Source organism: Asparagus officinalis, chromosome 5, assembly GCF_001876935.1.
Source record: "Asparagus officinalis chromosome 5, Aspof.V1, whole genome shotgun sequence".
NCBI lineage: Eukaryota > Viridiplantae > Streptophyta > Magnoliopsida > Asparagales > Asparagaceae > Asparagus > Asparagus officinalis.
This window is the reverse complement of record NC_033798.1, coordinates 23282094-23290812: the sequence shown is the minus strand read 5'-3', so window position 1 is coordinate 23290812 and position 8719 is coordinate 23282094.

The following is an 8719-nucleotide window of genomic DNA, read 5'->3' as shown; positions in this document are numbered from 1 at the left end:
GAGTCGTAACCTATGATGGGCTGGGCCGGATCAGCCTACGAGTCGACCCGGCCCACGCCCAACCCTACTTAGAGCTTATAACAAGTATCATATAAAAGCAGCTTATAGAAGCAACTTATATATTATAAATTGCTGAAAATAGTTGTTCGATAATCAAATATAAAAACCACTTAAAAAGTAATTATAATGTTTGGTAGAAATGTGCTTAATGATCATCAAGTATATATGGTATATTATACTCCCTTTAAAAGTACGAGTTCGAAAAAATCTTTTCATTGTCAATATTACCCTTAACTTTTTTTTTAAAATATTACATCGCTATCCTAATCTATAGTAGTTATCCCATCTTTTTGAATTGGTAATTAAATGATTTATCATATTCATAATGAGACTTAACATGCTATTGGATAAATGAGATACGTTTGATATAATTCCTTTTATCTATTTCAGTTCGCAAAAAAAAATCTAAAAAACATATGCTAGCTAGCACCTAAAAGTTTTTGCACTTTGTAAAAAATATCCTCTAAGTTTTTTAAGTTGCAAAAACACCCCTAAAAATTCAAAATTTTATTAAAACATCTTGAAAATTATAAATTCTACTTATTTTAATTCAGTGAGAAATTTGAAAACATATGCTAGCTAGAAATTAAAAGTTTCTTGACTTCAGAGAAAGCATCTTGTAAGTTTTGAAAATTTTTAAAAACACCCCTAAAAATTCAAAATTTATATAAAAAACCTTGAAAATTTCAAACCTATAAACACTAAAAATCTACAAATAACACAAACAACCCCCGAAAATTTATGAAGTTTACAATTACCACTCTAAACTTTTTATAAACTGTAAAATAAAACTCTCAAAATTATAAAATTTATAAAAATCCTGATAATTTTCAACCTAACAATACATTGAAAATATAAGAATTACAAATATCTCCTACATAATTTATAATTTATAATTTATAGAAAATGCCCTTAAAGTTTTAAAAATTATAAACAAATACTCAAATTTTAAATTTTACAAAGAACACCCTGAGAATTTCAAACATTAGTAAATTGAAAACATATGAATTATAAATAGTTTATAAACAATTTACAATCTATATAAAAAGCTTATAAGTTCAAAAAGTTAAAAAAAGTCCCTAAAATTCATAATTTATAAAAAACATCATGAGAATTTCTAACCTATAAACACTAAAATGAATATGCAAAATTACCAACAACCCCTAAAAAATTAAAAATTTACAAAAATTATCATACTCCCTTTAAAAATATAGGTTTAGGAAAAACTTTTCATGTTTAATATTACCCATAACTTTTTTGGAGAGAACATAACTAATTGAAAATTTATTAAATTTATATTTTATAAAAACACCCTTAAAGTTTAGTACATTACAAATTACCAATCCAAAGTTTAAAAATTTTCAATAATTTTTTGTAATTCCTTAATTTCAATGTAATGTTTAATAGTTTTACGTATTTATAAATTACAAAATTTTAGGGTGTTTTTTATAATTTTGAAAACTGTTGAGCGTGTTTCTTTTGTAGTTTTCTAATTTTAATTGTGTTTTTAATGTAATACATAGTACGTCAATTAATGATGATATTAAAGAGTAATTCGTTCTTAAGATGTATTAGGCCACACATCACTATTCCTAAGTAGTATAGTTTATATATGTAAAAAATTTCAGACAATCTATATAGTGGTTAAAAGGATTCTGACTTTAATATACTATTTTTTATAAATTATAATTAATGTGAACCTACCATATACTGTGGTCATCATAATTTTAATATGTTTGATTGATTGACTATATAGGTATATAGACCATATATTACTTTACTTTCTCGCATGAACTAATATTTGACGCTTAATAATTTACATTATTATTTTTAAATTTAATATAAAGAGGAGCTCTAATAACACTTATTTATTTAGCTATAGGATAATACAATCTCAATTTCCTATTTTTTGCTTGAGATTTATTCTATAGTTATGCAAATCAAATTAGTAACAAAAATAATAATTATTATTGCTTAAATTATGATGATTGTAGTTGGTCACTCACTATAAAATTTTTATGAAGATATATATATATCTTACTTTCTATAGCTATCTGCACTGCCCATGTATATTTTATAAATTAGTTATTAATTTGACATATTAAATTACTTTTCCTTTGTAGAAATTTCTTCTTTGACTTTTGAATTGTGTAATCACTATATCACTATTCTAGCATAGAAATGACATCACTCTAAATAGATTCAAACTAATGTTTGAGTTGAACTGACGTATATACTATTGCTACTATGTGTATATATTTTTTAAGAAAACCATGTGAATACTTTTTAAACAGAAGAGAATATTCTAACATCTGATATTATAAAAACTAAATATAGCCAATTGAGTGATTTTTAAACAGAAGAGAATATTCTAACATCTGATATTATAAAAACTAAATATAGCCAATTGAGTGATTAGAAAAAGAGGATTTATATCAAAAAAAAGCGTGAATATTAGGATAAAGAGGAAAGATAATGGTATTGCCAATAGTACTACCAATAGCAAATTACAATGTAAAGTTAACATATTTTATAGAGCCCAATTACTAGCCATAAGCATCAAGGTTTCTATATATATATTATAATTTATTAATAGGTTATATAATCTTATATAATAAATTGATTTAATACTGAATAGAAGAATTGTTGTAATAATATCGATATTAGGAAAAATTCTTCATGAACCAATATGTTCTTATGATATATATGCTATACACTCTAAATTTTTATGTCTTCTATAGAGCCAAAAAGTTTGAATATGAGCCTCTAATATTTTGCTCTCACAATAGCAAAATCCAGTTAGCATATGTTGATATTCTAGATGAGTTATATGTTCTATATACAAATACAATTACCCTAAGCAAGTGAGTTATAATAGTATTTTTTATTCACACCGTTTGGGACAATATTTGATAGGGACCTTGCATTAAATAAAAAAAATATATTTAGAGCACATGATGAAATATATCATAATCTCCTCAGTTTAATTTCGTAAGAAAATAATTATTCATACTTTCAGTTCTACTTCTATGGTTCAGAGAATAAACTATAAAATTAAATAAAAATATTAGATAATGTAAATATGAGTAAAATCATAACTAAAAGTTAATGTGAATAAGAGTCAAAGTACAACTAAAAGTTTAATGGACATATTATAAGTAAATTCATATGCAAAATTCCTTTGCGAATTGAATGATCACCCATCTTTTGAAGACTTCAAGACATTAATAAACAGAGATGTTATACTAGATCAATGTGTTTATAACTCATAAATAGTAGATCACGTGGCCACAGTCTGGGTTAAAAGAAACAATGACAATATTTCATTTGAGAGAGAGATTACTGAGTTGATGATCAATCCCACATTAAACTTTATTTTTTAATTTTTGTTTTATTTTTATCAATTTAAATAATCCTAATATTCAACCACGTGTATTGCATTTGCATCTCAACTAGTAAACTAAAAAAAGAAATTGCTTTTTTAAAGCATCCTCATGTTACTTTTAAAAAGCATAAGTAGCTTCAATAAGCATACTAAAAAAGATTTTGCTAAACACTATTATTGTTACTTATTGAAAAATAAACAGAAGCAGCAAAAAAAAAACAATACCAAACTGGTCTGTGCCATTTGGGAAGGGGTTAAGAGAGGAGGGCTTAGGAGTAATGTTTTAAATATTGGCCTATAAACCAATATTATTAGCGATTTATCAGTTTTGGGGGCCTTCGCTATGATAAGTTTGATTCTAAATCGCTTATTGTATTTGAATGTTATCGCCAATAATGTAGCGACAAAGCGAGTTATCGACCAATATTGTCGACCCAAAAATTAGAATTATCGATCTTTGGTTTGAGTTTTGATTTTGGGCAACTAGCATCTATTCAATGCACTTTAAACCAGACCAGACTTGAGTTTCTACCATTGGTTGTGATTATAAAAATAATTATTTACAGTTTGGTATGTTTGTATTTCATTAAGTATGTTTAGATTACATTTTAGAATATTATATTATGTATATCACCATCTGGTAATGTCACTCCGATAAATTCTACATATCCCCGATATCCACTATCCGATATAGATTTTGATCGTACAATAAATTTTTTATAACTGATATCTTAAACCTTGCTTAGGATAAGGATTAACTTAGTTAATCCTTCATGATGGGTTAAATATAATTTAACTTGGCTTTGATTAGATGGTTAACGTGAAGGGTTAAGTTTTTTGTGTTTGACAAATAAAGAAAGGTTAAGTAGGCTAATTACTCTTTTTTTTAGAAAACAAAACCAACTTCAACCTTATTGAAAGAGTAGAGGAATAAGAGTCGACTCTCTTTCGTAGCCGCCCTCTCTAGGGCTTTGAAAACCCTAGTTTTCAGTCGGCTCTCTCTCTTGTAGCCGCCCCTCTCTAGGGTTTTGAAAACCCTAGATCTCAGTCCGTTCCTTTTCCTCTCTGGAAATGTGTAACGCTTCTCTCCCCCTCCCTCGTGACGGATCTCCATCGGCACGACCATCTCTTTTTATTTTTTCTCTGGCCGGTTTCTACAATCTTTGTGAGGTACGACCCTTCATGTCTCACTCCGATAGTTTTGCGGTGAATTATTTGGCGAGATCTGAGTCTCGTCCCCAACCCTCTCGACAGTCCTCGGGGTTTCCTATATCTCAGCCTCTGAGGTAGCTATCTCTCGGCTCACACGAACGGTATCGCCATTTAATAATTAATTAATGGCATTACCATTTTATATTTATTTAATGGCATCACCGCTTCATATTAAATGAACGACATCGCCGTTTCATATTCAATTAATGGCATCACCGTTTCAGGGCCGCCTTTCGGTCTTTAATTAATGGCATCACCGTTTTAGGGCCGCCTTTCGGTCTCTAATTAACGACATCACTGTTTTAAGACGGTCTATCGATCTCATATTAACGTCATCACCGTTTCAAGTAGCCTCTCGGCTCCAAATCAATTTGGAACATAGCGAGAATTGATGATGATGGGTTGGCTGAGCTTTGTGCCAAATGCAGCTTAGACGACGAAGATGGCCCTATTTTTCTGTCAACTAAGGACCTAACAGATTCGTCTTCCCTTAACAATTGTCTCTTAGGGAAGGTTTTTGGTAGGAAGATTGATAATAGAGATGGTTTTGAGCGTGTCCTTAGGAAGGTATGGATTGTAAATACCCCCTTCCAGATGGAACATTACAGTGGAAGAAATATTTTTTTTTCAGATTCGGTTCCGATGCAGATAGGGAGAAAGTGCTTGATGGTGGGCTATAGTGCTTTGAAAGGAACTTGCTCAATTTGATTGTTCCTCGTGGGGTCGGTGCCCCAACTTATCAGGATTTATCTTTAACTTTATTTTGGGTAAACGTCAAGAATGTACCACTGGCTGCGATGAACGAGAGGTGCGCCAGAGACTATGGCTCGCTTATAGGAGAACTTAAAGGGATTGATTTGCGGGATAATAAGATGCGGCTGAGAATTCTCGTGGATATTACTAAGCCTCTAAGAAGAGGCATATGTGTTTGCTTTGAAGAGAGCAGAGAGATTGAGAAGCTCTTCCTCACCTATGAGAGACTTCCTGACTTTTGCTTTTCATGTGGCATTATTGGCCAAAAGCTGCTGAGTGTGACAAACAAAGTGTACAACTCGATGATATTTTTATCATATTCAAAAGCATATGTGGTTCTTGGCTCAGAGAACCCCCTCCATCTTTCAAGGCCTTTGAGACTCGGTCTTCTGGAGCAACTGAAGCAGGACGTGAGGGGCAGAAACAACCATCATCTCAGCTGGTCTCAGATGATACTCATGATGATGATTCATGTGGTAGTGCTCCGCTACAGATCATTCCAGCCACGGTGAGGTGTGAAACCCCTCATGTACCCTTGCCCATAGATACCGGTGTTAGCTTTGATTTGCATGACATTACAGTTTCCACATCCACCTCCGGAAAGTGGGCTATATCGAACTGGAAGAGGCTTGTTAGAGGGTCTGGGCATCAGGGCTCCAAATAGAAAGAGAAACGAGGAAATACAGGAAAGATTCTCTGAAGGATCCTCCAGATGTACATGAGAAGAGGGCATGATTAGTGATTTATACTCCAGATTCTACTCATGTTGAGGCGCACCCTGCTGGCCAGGGGCTCCAAGAGACATGAGTTGCTTTTGTTGGAATGTTCAGGGACTGGGGAACTCTAAAACGTTAACTAGTTTCCGCAGATTGATGCAGACTCGTTCCCCAAGTCTAGTCTTTCTTTCGGAGACTAGACTATCTGGTAGGTGGGCGCAAATAATGAGATCTCAGTTGGATTTCCAGAATTGCTTTGTCGTGGATAGTAGAGGCAGAAGTGGTGGACTCATGTTACTATGAGGCGATGAAATGGATGTGACTATTCATTCTTTTTCTCCGGGGCACATTGACGCATCAGTTGTTGACTCAGTGGGAAGGAACTGGTAATTCACCGGGTTTTATGGTTATCCTTAGAAATACTTACGGTACCAGTCCTGGGATCTATTGAGACGGTTTTGGGGTCTTTTCTCTGAGCCATGGTTATGTGAAGGCGACTTTAATGCCATCACGAGCCTAGGGGAGAAGCTGGGTGATAGACATGCGCATGTTTCCAGAATGCTAGATTTTCAGAATGTTCTGCTGCATTGTGAGCTACTTGATCTGGGGTATTGCAGACACACCTTCACTTGGAATAATCGTCAGACTGGTACATCTTATATCCAAGAGCGCTTGGACAGGATGGTAGCTGACTCTGGCTGGCGTGACATATTTTCCACTGCTAAGGTACACCACTTGGATTTTTCTGTTTCTGACCATCGTCCTATTATGTTATATTTTGTTGCTCCTCGCCCCCTTCTAGTTAGGAATGGTCATCCCTTCTGCTTTGAAGCCTTCTGGATCAAAGAGGATGATTTGAGTGATGTTATTAGCAGAGTCTGGCCTAGGATCTCCACACAACAAGGTCTATGTGAATCAGTTTGTCAGAAGCTAGGGTCTTGTGCTACAAATCTTAGTAGTTAGAGCAAAGAGCGTTTTGGTAGATGGAGGTACGGATTATTAGTTATTCAGTGAAAGCTCCAATCTCTCTACTCTTCTCCTGATAGGGGGGATCGTATGACTGAGATCCGAAGACTAGAGAAGGAGAGGGATGTTCTTGAGTATAGGGAAGAGAGCTTCTGGCGACATCGAGCTAGGGTTGATTGGCTCCGAGACGGAGACTGTAACACCAAATTCTTCCATATTAGAGCTTCCACTAGGAGGAGGAAGAACTTCATTAACCATCTACGTCATTCTAATAGCACTTGGGTGGAGGATCAGGTGGGAATTGCAACACTTATTGAGGAGTATTTCTCAGAACTATTTTCTTTTTCCATTCCTTCAGATGAGGTTTTGGCTGAGGTGGGTGGTGCTATTTCTTCTAAGCTTTCAGTGGATGACCTCCGGATTATTTTTGAACCTTTTACAGGTGATGAGATATGGGGTGCTCTTCAATATATGGGCCCTTCTAAGGCACCGGGCCCAGATAGCTTCCATACATCTTTTTTTAGTCCCAGTGATCTGTTATTGGCCCAGATATTTCGGCCACATGTTTGAAGATTCTAAATGGGGGCTCGTCTATCAGATCTTGGAATAAAACTAATATGGTTCTTATCCCTAAAAAGGATTCACCTGAGACTGTGGCAGATTTTAGACCCATTGGTCTATGTAATATGGTCTACAAGATTGTCACGAAAATCATTGCTAATAGGCAGAAGCGAGTTCTTGACGGATTGATCAGATGCTTTCAGAGTGCCTTTATCCTAGGGAGATTTATTCAGGACAATGTCATTGTTGCTTTTGAACTTATTCACACATTGCAAAAAAGGAGACGGGGTTAGTCTGGCCATATGGCACTGAAATTAGATATGAGTAAGGCATATGATAGAGTAGAGTGAGGGTTTATTGACAAGGCCTTTCAGATCATTGGAGGCATTTCATCTTGGACTGTATATCTACTTCCTTACTCTCTTTCTGCCTCAATGGGCAGATTGTGGGTCAGATCACTCCTACTTATGGTCTATGACAAAGATGCCTACTATCTCCATATTTGTTTCTTCTCTGCACGAAATATCTCTCGGCACTGATCATCAGACAGGAGGAGAACAGGTACATCAGAGGGTTATCTTGTTCCCGGTAGGGACCAAGGATTTCTCACTTGTTCTTTGCAGATGACTATTTGGTTTTTATTCAGGCTTCCCAGGCTGCTACACAGACTGTCCAGAGTACTCTGCTACTATATGAGTTTGCAACCGATTAGAAAGTCAACTTTCAGAAGTCTGTCATCACCTTTAGCCCCTGTGTAGATGAGGATACTAGGGCCTCTATTTTCTTTATCTTGGGACTTGATAGGGCCCAATCACATGATCTGTACTTAGGCCTCCCTTCGGTGGTTAGAAGATGTTGTCGTCAGACTTTTGCTTCAATCAGAGACTCAGCTTGGAAAAGAGTCCAAGCTTGGAAGGGGTCTCTTTTCTCAGCTGGGGGTGAGAGGTTATAGTGAAAGTTGTTTTGCAGCCAATTCCATGCTATGTGATGAGTATCTTTTGCATTCTAATTTCTTTGTACAGGAAGATTGAGTCTATCATTATGAGATTCTGGTGGGGATCAACTT